This window comes from Colius striatus, chromosome 3 (assembly GCF_028858725.1).
Source record: "Colius striatus isolate bColStr4 chromosome 3, bColStr4.1.hap1, whole genome shotgun sequence".
Classification (NCBI taxonomy): Eukaryota; Metazoa; Chordata; class Aves; order Coliiformes; family Coliidae; genus Colius; species Colius striatus.
Genome location: NC_084761.1, coordinates 37,537,116 through 37,551,159, shown reverse-complemented (window position 1 = coordinate 37,551,159; position 14,044 = coordinate 37,537,116).

Genomic DNA, 14,044 nt, shown 5'->3' with positions numbered 1-14,044 from the left:
AGCACTGGGTGTAAATGATGAGAGAGGACTGGGCTGCTGCTACTGCTTCATTGCTCAAATTGTACTTTTTTTTTTAACTCTTTCATATTTGCATTTGTGCAAATGAACGGGTCTATTTTCTGCTATTTCGGCTCTGACTGTTAGTAACTCTGTTATAGAATCAGAGAATGGTAAGGGTTGGAAGAGACCTTTAGAGATCACCTAGTCCAACCTCCCCGCTGAAGCAGGTCAGCCTAGATCAGGAACACATCCCAGTGGGTTTTGAAGACCTCCAGAGAAGGAGACTACACAATTCCCCTGGGCAGCCTGTGCCAGGGCTCCCTCACCTGAACAGTGAAATAGTCTTTTTTATGTTTAAATGGAACTCTTTGTGTTCTAGCTTTCATCCCACTACTCCTTGTCCTGTCACTAGATACCATCGAAAAAGAGATGCCCCAACCTCCTGACATCCACCATTTTTATACTTATAAATATTAATGAGATCCCCCCTCGGTCTCCTCTTCCCTAGACTAAACAGCCCCAGTTACCGCAGTCTTTCCTCAGAAGGAAGATGCTCCAGTACCCTGATCATCTTGGTGGCCCTGCGCTGGACTCTCTCCTCTCTGTTTTTTTATTACTTCACAGTTGTTGTGTAAGTTCTCTGCTCTTCTTCTCTAGTCCCCTGTTTTTTTCCCCTTTGTTTCAGGGAGTCCTACAGCATCTGGAGGGTTGAATGGTCCTTGGAAGTCTCAGGCTTGCACATAAGCCCCATAGTTCTGTCTGGGCAGATACCTCACCAGGTCAAACACAAACCATATTAATGAAAGTTAAATGCTTAATGGAAATCCATCCATCCATCACTACACACAAAATACATAAAATACATACATGCTGAGTGTATTAGGTATATCAAGTGTACTATAAGAGTCACAATGTTTGGGCAGTGGGAATCTCTTTGTATTTTGTACTGTATGTATGCTATAGCATTGCTGACTTCTGAAAATTCCTTCAGGAAGGGCAGTCTGAGATGCTTATTTGGAATAAGAGACGTATAATTCTTCCAGGTTCCACCAGCATCACTTGAGTGCTTTATGTATTCAGATACTCTTCTCCATCAAGAAAAAAAAAACATGAGGAAAAGAGAAAAAAGTTAATGTTATCATAAAACATCTGCAAGTAATTGCTACTTGGATATCTAGGCACCAGTGGGGTTTTTTCGGTTCCTTGCTTAAATAGAACCTGGAGTGGGAGCAAAGAGGATAGCAGTTGGAGGTGGAAGAGCCCTTCAAAGTCTGTCCCATAAGCACTCTTTCAGGAGAAGGTCTGCTGTTGGTGGCCCTGGCACTCCTGATACAGCTTGGGGCAGCAGAGAGCTTTCCAGAAAACATGGGTAACTGGTGGCAGGAAGGTTTTCACTGAATCACAGAATGGTAGGGGTTGGAAGAGATAATCTATTCCAAGGTCCTACTAAAGCAGGTCCACCTCCTGGAAAACCTAAATTAAAAACTTCCCTCACAGGTAGTGAATATGTGACCTACAAGATTTTAATGCTATCTAGTACAGAAGTCAAGAATGAAGATGATACTTCTTACACAGCTCAAAGCAGCCAGCCAGTAGGAGCAACTTCAGCAGCAAAACAGCCTTCTGGTGTGTCAGCCACTCCCCCCAGTTTAGTATCATCAGCAAACTTGCTGACAGTGCCCTCTGTTCCCTCATCAAGTCATTAGTGAATATACTGAACAGTACCAGTCCCAGCACCAACCCCTAAGGGGCTCCACTAGATACAGGCCTCCAACTAGACCCTGGCCCATTGATCACCACTCTGCCTTCTTTCCTCCAACCAGTTAACAATCTACCTCACTGATCATCCAGCCCACACTTTCTCAGTTTTATTGCAAGGATGCTGTGGGAGATGGTATCAAATGCTTTACCGAAATCAAGAGAAACTGCATCCCCTGCACTACCACCATCTATCCACCTGGTTACATCTTCATAACTCCCTTAGTAACATCACTTGTGAAAACTAGACAACAATTCTGGAAATGGAATTTGCTGTCTGTAGTGCCTAGCCTTCTACTTGCTTCATTAAAAGCCATTCAAATTGTTCTACGGCCAAGCCAATTGTTCTACTGCCAACCTGTTTAAGTTTCCACTGAAGTAATCCTTTTTTTCAGCAAAATTGATCCAACAATTGATTTTTTTTTTTTTATTACTAAATAGAAGTAGCTAAAAAAGCAGGAAATGTGGTTTTTGTTAGATGAAATATCTTGTTGAAAGTTATAACCACAATGGTATAAGACAAATGTAAATAGACATTTAAGCTAACAAACAATAAAAATAAATTCAGATTTTTTTTTGCAGCCTTGGAGGTTAATTATTAGCATAACAGTGTAATCTTAAGGTAAGTCACTCTTCAATAAGCCTTACAGACAGAGGTCATTGTGAAGGCCGTTTGTCTCTACTACATTGTTTGTAATTAGGACAAAGTGCTTTCAAATGAATAAGCCTCCTTTGTAACAAAACAAAAAAATTGCACAGTAAGCCTTGTTTGGCTCTTTGTTTTCTATATATTTTCTGTTTTCTGTGTTTTTAAAAGTATATAAAATCTCTCACTTGTAACCTATTTAGCAGGTGCTGCAATTGCACCTGATCTTTAACTGAAAGAAGAAGTGAGAACTCTGATAGAAGCCTTAGTCTATTGAACCCATCTTCATTGATAAACACATACATTGGACAAATAGTACTTAAAATTCACTTGAAAAGGTGCAGTCTTCAATTTAGGGGAAAAAAAAACCAAAAAATACCCCCACCAACTAATTGGAATTTGCTGTCTTTCATATAATTATTTATTACTTTGGAAACTGAACTTCAGTCAATTTCTACTTGTAAAATAAGTCAAAGAGTAAGAAGCTACTTCCCAAGCAGCACTGAGGCAGCATGCTTGGAGGTATTAGCTGTTACTTAGCCACTTTAGTATCTCTTCTAGTTTGTTATGTACCAATAACATTAGGTGCTTGCTAGTAACAGAATTTATGGCTGGGAGATTGTAACAGCTGATCAAACAGATGGAAAAGCTGTAATTTAGGCAATGAATGAGAAGAATCCTCATACTGAGTGAGTCAGAAATAAATACCCCACGTGACACATGTAGATGTGGTGAGGAAAACTACTTCCTACTAGATTAACAAGCAACAAGGTTTAGTAAAAACATAAACCTCTTGCTATTTAGCAACAGTATGCTAATAATTACAGCAAATGGAGCATTCATTACAAGGAACAAGAAATTACTTTCACTTACTAGCACTGAAAATAAAAAGCCTTACTTTCTGTACTGGAAACAATAACATTTAAAAGCAGTAGCTTGTAAGATTTTTTGTTATCATAAGTCTTCCTTCAAACTAATCAATTAAAACAAATGATAGTACGTATTTAGAAAGTCACCTTAAGCTTGTCGTTTATTTTAAGTTATTGTAAAGTGGTTCAGACAGAGGATTTAAAAGAAAAATGTTCAAGCAGATTGAATAATTTCTCATATAACCTAAACTTTTAATTAAGTCTTTTAAAGTTTCCTAGAGTCCATATTAAATCACTTACTGTAGGCAAATGGAAAGAGGAATTTTCATACAAAAAAATGCATATTTTCAATCGAGTTAGTGATATAATTAGAATGATTGAATTCTGCACATCACAATTGTTTAAGTTCTAATGACAAAAATCTCAGGAAAACAATGGTATTAGGCAATTCTGTCAATGTTAAGACCAAGCAATGCCTGAGTCTTAACATTATAAACCACTTGATCCATGGTACCCTATCGCTAAGATCCTGCTGAAAGGAGCAAATGTCAGGGATAATTCAGCTCTTAAGCCAATTGCAGTGGAAAACAGGGATCATATCAGGACCAATTTGGAGCAGATTAATGAAAAAAGGCTTAATGAGGTGTGTGCTTCTCAAAGAATGTTTGCAAAATCCATCCCTAATGAGGCTAGGGAGATAGAAAAGACTGTGAGAAACAAGTCAGGACCATTAACCTTGGGGTACTGGAGATCCTTGAGAGTGTAATTCTTGTCATAAGGTCAAGCTCTTACAAAGCAATTAAGGATCTCTGTAGTATCAACGTACAGACACACACACATACTCAAAGCCTTTCAACTCTGATGATACTGGACTCGTTTCCTTTCTCCTACTAATCAGTTTTTTTCACTTCTTTGCTTGTTCATAAAGCTACATGTTATAGCACCTATACAGATGCATGCGACCTAAGCAAACGGGAGTGCTTGTGGATGCAATCTAACTATACTAGTCATTGCCCAAATAAAAAGGGAGAAACAAGATTTTATTTATTACTTCACTTCTGCTTTTCTCTCAACTTAGTTTTTGTGCCTCTGTTAGAATGAAGAAAGGAAGGAAAAGTCTCATCTCTGCCATAGTGGGCCTGCTGTTCTAACTTCAGTCTTGAATGAGAACAGGTTGATGTTAGCACCCACTGTCAATTTGAATCTGCCATTAGTCATCAACTTCAAGCAATTTTTTAGTCCTACCTTCTTCTGACCAAGATATACGTGGAAAGTAGAATGCTGGGTAAAAAGATAAAGATATAATTTAACACCGATAATGTGATGGTGAAGTTGATAAGAGTGCTACTGTAATTTCTGCTCATGCAGCTAAGGTATAGAATTTTATAAATCTCATCATGGAGTTGCAGAGTTCAGCTGACAGCTCGGTGGCTAGATGGTGCTGCTGTCAGTTCATTAGTGTTTGGGCGTTCTCATTAAAATCTCTGGGACCAAATAAGCTAAAAAGTGTCACACTTAGGAGTAGCAGAGTCTGTCCTTTCATAGAAATGAATAGGAATTCTTCCTGGGCAAGAACTCTGTGATTTGCTCTGGTCACATGAGCCACTTCAATGGAAATAAAATCACACAGGCAGTATGTTAATTCCTCTGCAGAGTGAAATACAGTTAAATACTGTGCAGGAAGAAGCGTTTGGTTTTGCATAAATATTTTCTTACAGATGGCCAACTGCTAAAATCAGTAGTATAAAGCAGAAAAGTTTGAGTTTCTTGGTAAATATTACCAGTGCAATGCTGTGTCAAAGTCTGTTTAAAATGTGAGTAGTTTAATTTGATTATTTCCTTTCTCTGAAGCCACTGTTGTATACTGAAATTTATTTTCAGATTTAAACACAATCTGTGTGATCACGTTTAAAACTCTTTAAATGTTAAGGACCATCAACAGCTACCTCAGTTGCAGAGTTTTACAGTTTCAAATCTGGGCTGATGAATGTGTTTTGGGTGTTTTTTCTCGAAAGACAGCTTCTCTAATTCCACTTTCATTTCTGTGTAGTACGATGACCTGCAGTACTTTCTCTGCTAACTTCTTTGTGGCAACCATATCACTGTTATCTCCTCACGGGTTCCTTCTGCTTAAAAAGGAGAAGAATATGTAAGTAAACTAAAGGTAAAGAATACTTTTTTCCAATTGTTTCACTCTGAAGCTTTTGTTTTCCCCAGCAGCACTTCCTCTTGCCATCCAAGCAGTACTTTAATTAGTGATTAATTCAGCAAGAATCCTGAAGTCATGTGTATCAAAATGTAGTTTAGAACAGAATGGGAGCTCTCTGAAAGCTTTGATCCTTTGATCCTTTCATCTCTCAATGTTCTGGAAAGATAAAATTTGAATTGAAATGAAAGATCAATGAAACCTGTAAATAAAAAAACCAAACAGCTGGAAGAGTTGAACAGGTTTACATTTTGCAATCAGAATTTTACCACCAAGAATGATGGTGCATTCTCAGAGGTACCTTTCAGCATCGAATCCTAATTCCATTCTTACGAAAAGTCACATGGAAGATTATACTCCTGGAGACTCTTGTTATTTTTCATGATTTGCATCTCTGTTGCCTTCTGGACAACAGAGAAATTCATACTGGGGCAATTTTATGAGACAGAAGCTTAAGTGAGGCAGGAATAAGGAATTCATAAAGCCACGTTACCTTCTCCATATGCCTCAGCATTTGTGATTATTGCAACTATTAAGAAATCTGTACAGGTAAGAAACGAAGTGGTTTTATTTAATTCAGCAAGTATTTCTCTTGGGTATCATCTCTAATAATGTTGGACATTGTTGATAGATGATGAACAGTGTGATTTGGCTTTCAGAAACATAACCAGGATGTGAAGTTCCCGTGAGTTCTTGAGGATGTTAAAATACACTCTTATGTTACAGTCTTGGCAGCTCTGGGCCAAACAATCAAGCCTTAGTTGTATCTACAAGTACTCATGGATGCAAGCTGTGAAATGTAAGCTTGAATGTCTGCTTCACTTCAATTATTTTAATTATGGCTAATTCTTGAATGTTTTAATGTATTGAAATAATGTGTGGTATTTCAGGGAAATAATGGAATGGCAAGATGAAGACTTTTTCAATTTTTTTAACGCAAATGTCGGGGTTTTGAAAAGAATACACATTGTCAAAAAAAATCAAATCTCAAATGCAATTTTTTTCTTTTTTCATCAGAAAGATAGCAGAAGCTGATGTACTGGAAGGCATTCAAACACTTGCAAACATAAAGGAGGGGAGAAATCTTTAAAAATGACTCTGTAGAGTCTCATCTCCTTATGTATGACAGACCTGCCTGCTGTGACAGTTTACAGCTCTTTCTATAAAAATCATACTGTTTTTTAGAAATACTCTCTGAATTTGCATTAAAACTACTCTAGCCTTGGAAATTTTTAACAAAATAGTGACTATTACAACTGTATTGGAAGTAGATTACCATCTTACAAATAACATATTATTGTTGCGTATCCTCAAGCTGTGAAATATTCTTGTGTCATAAAGAAACCATATTGTCATACCTGAAGGACTGTGATATGCTTTTTCCAGTACCACAGAAGTTGAGTCTTCAGCAGTGATACTTGTAAAAAAAAAAAAAAATCAGGATTGTTATATGGTTTACATTCATAACCTGAAAAAACATGGAACAATATGGGCAACAAAAATGACTAAAGTAAGATTTAATAAAATGGTACAGAATGCTCTAGGACTGAGAAAGAGTAAAGAGCAGTAACACAGGTACTATTGATAACAAACCGAAAATGCCCTAGTACTGCCAGAAACAGCGAAGAGCCAAAGTCTTCAGGTCAGGATTGGAGCTAAGGTTCATAAATAGTTTCAGTATGTTGGCTCATTCCATTAGAAAATGGAAAGTTAGAAAATGATGAGTTATTACTAAGTTCAGATATGAACAGAGATGTTATACTTCCCATATATTTCAAGAGGTAACATTAAAGTAGGTGCTTGACTTAGAAACTGAACTATCAATACAATAAATAACATACTTGTATATATTTGTTCCCAATAGCTGCAACTCACTTAAGTGCTTTGGCTGTTAATTCTAATTGAAGGGCATTCTGACGGCAAAGCACTGTTCACTGGACCATTCCTACCCCAGAAATCAGTGAGTGAGTACAGTAATGTTTAGGTAAATAATTTCATGCAAACCTTTTCATAATGGAGCTAGAGTATCTGAATTAAATGAGCAAAAAGTATGTTGTCATTTAAATGCACAGTCCAGTCACATCTTAACAAAAGCAGTGACTGCTCCTAAGCTGTATAAGAAGCTCTCATCCTGAGGATCCGTGTTTTACACAGAGGTGTCACACCTCAAACCTTCCCATAAGAGGGAGCTACAGCTCATTTAAGTAACGTTTTTCATATATAACCAAATGGCCTGAAATGAAATTACTCTTTTTTTCTTCACAAACACAATCAACATAATGCAGGGTAAGAGGTTTAGTTGGTGCCTGTCACTCAAGCCCTAATTGCTGAAAGCTCACCAATCTATCTGAAGTGCTGTAAAGCATTATGTGCAGGGCCATGGTACACCTGGCCTGCTATCAAACACACTGAATATGGAAGTTGAGAAGATGAAGATTTTTGGTAAGAGATGATTGTCCTCTCTTTTCTGGACATCATGAATGTAAAAGACATAACAGAACTTTTAAAAAATTCAACTTCTCCATTTATCCTTTGCCCTCTCCTTTCTGCAAGAAATAGTGCTGTGAATAACTATTATCACACATGCTCACCAATCTGAGTAGAATGAAGCACGTCAGGATGTGTCCTGATGAGCTTCTCCATCTTTAAATTGCTTTTATGAAATACTCTGCCATTGACTTTAAACTGTTATGTAAAATCTGAGCAAAACAGTAGATGAGGATTAGTGCTTACAGAGTGTTTCTTGAGGATAAATTCTTCCACTGGCAAGTATCTAAATAAAATTTGGTCTCGATGGTTGATTGCTAAAATAACTTTATAAATGTTGTTCCTAGAAAGACTTTTAGAAAATACTGTTTAGTCACAGGGGTTTCTGTCTTTCCAGAAATATTTGGAATGTCTTTATTAAAAAATTATATGCATGATTTGCAAACTATAATTATGTAAATGAAGTAGGTAAAAACTGAGATTGACTAAATCCTAAAAACAAAATAGAGAGAAAGCTGAGTAGGGTCACATCTCACAAACAAAGTAGTATTATGACTATCCACCCAAATCTCAAACAAAAAATATACTTTGGAGAAAATGCAAATAAGCAACAACTTCAAGATATATCTAATCTAGTGAGGCTGTCTTAAAGGATGTCTTAAAGCCTTTCTTGGCTTTCTTTCCAACTTCTTATGGAATTAAGGGTTGAGAGATTCCAAGTACATAAATTATCCCTATATCCATGTATCCTAGGATGGACCTGCCGCTCACCAAGGCCAAACAATTAGAAATGAGGTAATGCCTCTGTAATTAACATATTTGAGAAGGAGAAGAAATTGCTGCACAGTTGCTAAACTGCAGCAGCAGCAGAAAGGAGTCAGAATGTGAAAACATTTCTGCAGACACCAAAGTCAGTGGAGAAGGAGCAAGAAGACGTGTCCAGGCACTGGAAGATTCCCCTGTGACCTGTGGTGAAGACCATGGTGAGGTACGCCCTCCCCCTGCAACAGATAGAGGTCCACAGTGGAGCAGAGATCCACTCGCACCCCGTGGAGGACCCCATGCCAGAGTGGGTGGATGCCTGAAGGAGGCTGTGGCTCCGTAGGAAGCCCACCCTGGAGCAAGTTCCTAGCAGGACCTGACAACCTGTGGAGAGAGGAGCCCACACCAGAGCAGATTTCCTGCCAGGACCTGTGACCCTGTAGGAGACTGAAGGAGCAGTTCATTCCTAAAGGACTGTTTTCTCCGTGGATGACCCATGTTGGGACAGTGTGTGAAGGGCTGTACCCCATGGGAAGAACCCATGCAGAGCAGTTTGTGAAGTACTGTAGCCTGTGAAAAAGACCCATGTTGGAGGAGTTAATGAAGGACTGTCCTATGGAATGGACCCCACACTGTAGCAGTGGAAAGTGTGAGGAGGCCTGCCCCTGAGAAGACGCAGTGACAAAGTCCATCTGTAATGAACTGACTGCAACTCCCTTTCCTCATCCCCTGTGCCACTGGGGGTGGCAGAAGGAGGGAAAGTCTCAGGAAGGAGAGCTGAGGAGAGGTGTTTTAAGATCCAGGTTTTATTTACCATGTTCCATACTCTGTTTTGATGGCTCATTAATAAATCAAACCATTTCTCCCCAAGTTGAGTCTGTTTTGCCCGTGAAGGTAATTGCTGAGTGAACTCCCTGTCCTTATGTTGATTCGTGAGCCTTTTGTTCTGTTTCTCTCTCCTCTGTTCAATTTAGGATGGGGAGTGATAGAAAATTTGGTAGGCACCTGGCACCCAACCAGGGCTAAACCACCACTGAAGTGTAGTGATGCTGGGGTAATACTTGGGCAATAGTGCGTGGAGTACTGAAGTTGCTACCTGAGCAGGAGTGTTACAGGTTCAAAAGTCAGCTCCTTTTTTAATGAAGAAATGGGGACTTGTGAATTAAAGTCATGTTACCTTTTGAGGCCGCCTGTATACCAGTAGCATACCTGCAGTTTTGAGAGCTGTGCTTTCTGAGAACTGACTACATGCAGGTTAAGCAAAGAGCTATTGAAAGACAATTCTGTAAATAAGTTTTCGGTCATGATATTTGCTTGGTCCTTCTGTTTGGTGAGTGTTTTAGTAGAAATAAGTTAGTTTAAAAGGAGTTTAGATTGATACATATCTCTGGGGAAAATCTCATAGGATGCAATTCAGAAGCTGGCTTGATGTTGGACCTGTTCAAGACCACTATTATCAACAGCTCATCTCTATGCTTTTCTGGGGACATGCCTGAGGGTGTAATGCATAATACATACTAGTTGGCTCCCACACGGACTTGCAGCTTAATAAGGATGTAGATTTGTTACAGTCCTATTTACCTGTTGTGGAGACAGTAGAGTAGATATTGGTTATAAAGCACAGGGATAAAAGAGCAAAAAAAACCTACAAACCATGCTTTTCATAGGATTTTCTACATTGTCATGTTTGTGCAGTTATTTGTTGACTAGTTGGAAACATGAATGTAGTGGAATTCTCTCAAATTATTTATTTATTCAGTCACTAAGTACAGCTGGAACAGCCATTTTGTGAAACCTGGTTTTCATTTTGCCAAGCTCTTCTAAGTTTGTACCACCTCGCAAAAGTCTTGAACTGAAATTTATACCTCAAATAGTACTTTTGCTCAAAAACATATCACTGAACGTCGAAGTGCTTAATCTGAGTAAAGAAGTACCACAAAGATGGAATAAGTGTGAACTGAATTCTGGGCTTGAACAGGAGCAATGCAGAATGCTTAGAGTTATTACATCTGTTCACCCATAGCAAAATCATATATGCTGGTTGCTGATGTATCCATAGATGGTAAATACAGCTGTTGTGGAACAAAGCTTTTGCTTGAAAACTTGTGATGCACTGTCACAGCAAATACTCCTAAGACTGTGCTAAGGCTGGGTCTCATAATGCCAAAATTACAAAACCAAAATTACTCTGTTTGTACATTCATTTAATTGAATATCTGTCTGTTCTGATATATTATAAAATGCAAATCTGTCAAGAACTAATAAAAGGCCTGAATATTACAAAACTATGATTTCATTTGTATTTGGTTTTAATTGTTAGTTACTCACATAGAAATACATGAGGTCAGACATATTTCAGACATATCAGTGCAAATGTAGAGAAATCTGTCAGTATAGTTTTAAGGTGACAAGTTAAAACTTAAATAACAAAGTATAAATTAATAGTGAAGTGTTTTGTAATGCAAGAATCAGGCAGGTAGATTTTCAAACATGACAGGGTCATAAACTATTTTTTTGAAGACTGAGTACATTCAAATAACTAAATATAGAAATATTCTTTACTTTCCTCAGCTTTTCAGGGCTCTTTGTAATGTGCGAGCTGACAGGGCTGAGCTCCTGTAAGTGTCTGCTGCGGCAGAACTGCTTCTGCGTCACAGCTGAGGACAGTCACTGCTGGTTACAAGAAAAGCCTGTGAGAATAAAAGTTAATAACTTGACTCAGCACAAGGACCTCGCTGCAAGGAGAGATCTTTGTCAAGATGGTAACAGTCAACTTGGGATGCCATTCTACAGGTGTCTGTTTCTTTCCTCTCATGCGGTTCAACTGTGAATAGTAGTGTTTGATGAAAGTATTACTCCCCAGACCTGTGTTATTTGTTTTATTTCAAAATATTGCTACAACTTACCACTGTATAAAGCCTCCTTCTGTGGTACTCAGTGCAAGGCTTGCCAAGAGAGACTTCTTTCCTCTTCTCCTTCACCCTCATTCCTCTGCCTCCTGCTGTTGTCCCAGGTCTGCACTACTGCATCCCAACCAGGTATTTCTAACAGAAAGGGGAGCTTTCTCCATTTCTGTTGCTCTGCCTGGCATAATTTTTGAAACTGACATAGAACTACACCCATGCTGGCAGGAGCGGCTGCAATCTGGAAGAGAAATGAAGTCTTGTATGTTTCTTTAAACTTTGCTTCAGGAAAAAAAGATTAAAAGTACTTAAGTACATGGAGAAAAACTCAGTATGTAACAGCAGCTTGAAGCTGCGGTCACTGACATTTGCATGGGGAGAAAATGTGCAGGAAGAGTGGCTGAGGTCAGAAGGACATCCTGCTTCCCTGGAGAGTAACTTATTTTTATAGACTGTGATTTATATAGCATGCTAATCAATTTAGAAAAGATTAACAGTAATGTATATGATGATTAACTTCATGCTTTCTGTTACAATGAGGGGCCCCTAGTAAAAGCAGTCAATAGAAAAACCATCGTAGGCCAGGCATCACTAAGAAATGTCGCAAAGTGACCATATGCCCCATGCAAACTAGGACAAATGTTGCAGCCCAAGAAAAAGCTGTCGTCTCCTATGCCTTTTTATGCATAACTCTCGTGATTTAAAAAAAAAAAAATCATTGTTTTCAAATAGCTGAATTTTATGTGAGATGGAACTGTGTCAGAAGTGTGACCTTCACTGCCGGCAAGCAGCGACAGCCTTTGCCCGGGCGGCGACCCCAGGGGTGCGGCCCCGAGGGCGCCTTCCCGCCTCGTCCCCGGAGGCGCGGGAAGGCGGGAACCCTTCAGCCCGGCAGCGGCAGGAGCTGAGGAGAGGGCGGCGGGTATGCCTCTCCGCCTCGGGTACCGCTTCGTAACCGAGTGCGCAGGGAAGGTGCGGGCGCAGGAGCGAGTAGGGCTGCGCGCCGCGTCTCGGCCCCCTCTCTCTTTCTCCTCCCTCATCTCACACAGCAAAACCTCGGGGTTTGGCTGGCATGCACTGGAAGTGCACGGGGAGAAGAGCAAGCTGCAAGCTAAAGGCTAAGTTGTGCACGTGGATCTGTTGTCAGAGCTGGCACTGGTGTGCCAGCGTTCCTGCATAGCATTACTACACTGCACGCACATTTCCTAAATAAGAGGAGTGAGTGGTGAGGAGTCTGTAGGTCACAGCTAAAATTAGCAACTGGTGTTTATTATGTGAAATAATAATGGCGAGTGATAAGGGCAGAGATCCTTGTTAGAAATGCTGCTGCATGAGTGTCCAGTGGAACCATACCATGGCAGTGTATGTTGTCCCAAAAGTGGGGCTGTTTACTGGGTGTGTGAGATGCAAATATACACTCTCAGAGCGAAGGTATTTCATTGCATATTTGTGCAGATACGGGTGCTAGGTGGTAATCCACAAAACTACTACACCCCAACAGTACCTTTTGTGCTGTATTTATACACAAAACTTTACCATATTCTATATTCTAATACACATGCACTGTTATTCTGATTAGTGATGCGATAGTGGTCCTTCACCTGGCCCTTCACCCTCTTCTTCTGGGTCTCGGGTATGAATTGTGTAGGTGGGCTGTGAGTCGGTGGTTGCAATTTCCACTTGCCATAATTACCTTTCCCTCAGTTAATGCAGATTTTTGCTGACTCCATAATGCAGCAACCATCCAGCCTTTGGGCCTGCTGATACAGGAGGTTCCCTCCTTATCAGTCTCTGATCCCTCTTCAAGGCTATGAAGTACTGAGGTTCACACAATGAAGCTATTGATTCATGGTCATCCCAACCTAAAGTGTAGCCTTGGCATTAACCCCTTCTTCTAATTGCCAGAGCCTGTTTCTCAAGATACTTGGCTTCTTGTCCTTGCTTAAGGGAAAATTCCATTCTATAAAGTACATCACATACTGCTAGGGGAAAAGCTGGCCTGCCAGGAAAGGGTTACTGCAATGCAGGGACTCTTGCAAAAGCCATAGGTGGTAAAAAAGATTGAAAACTTGTGATAGCAATAATAACAGGATAGTAGTGACAGTTTGCAGTTACACAGAAAACATACACATTTCAGTACAAGGATTACACAGACAGAATAAGAAAGTTCACAGTCACCTTTATTAAAAAAAACAGTGTTTCTACTACTTGGCCTTGTTTAGAAAAAACTTGATGGCATCAATCAAGTACACTCTAGAGGAGTAATGATTCCCAAATAGAAATGGGAATGAGACGTGCACTAGGATGGAGAGGATGCTTTTGTCATTGTCTCACATAGGCTGTGACCATGTTGCTGTCCCCAAAACTAGGGGTTCATCACCCACCCGCTGTGCAGACACCAATGCACACAAAG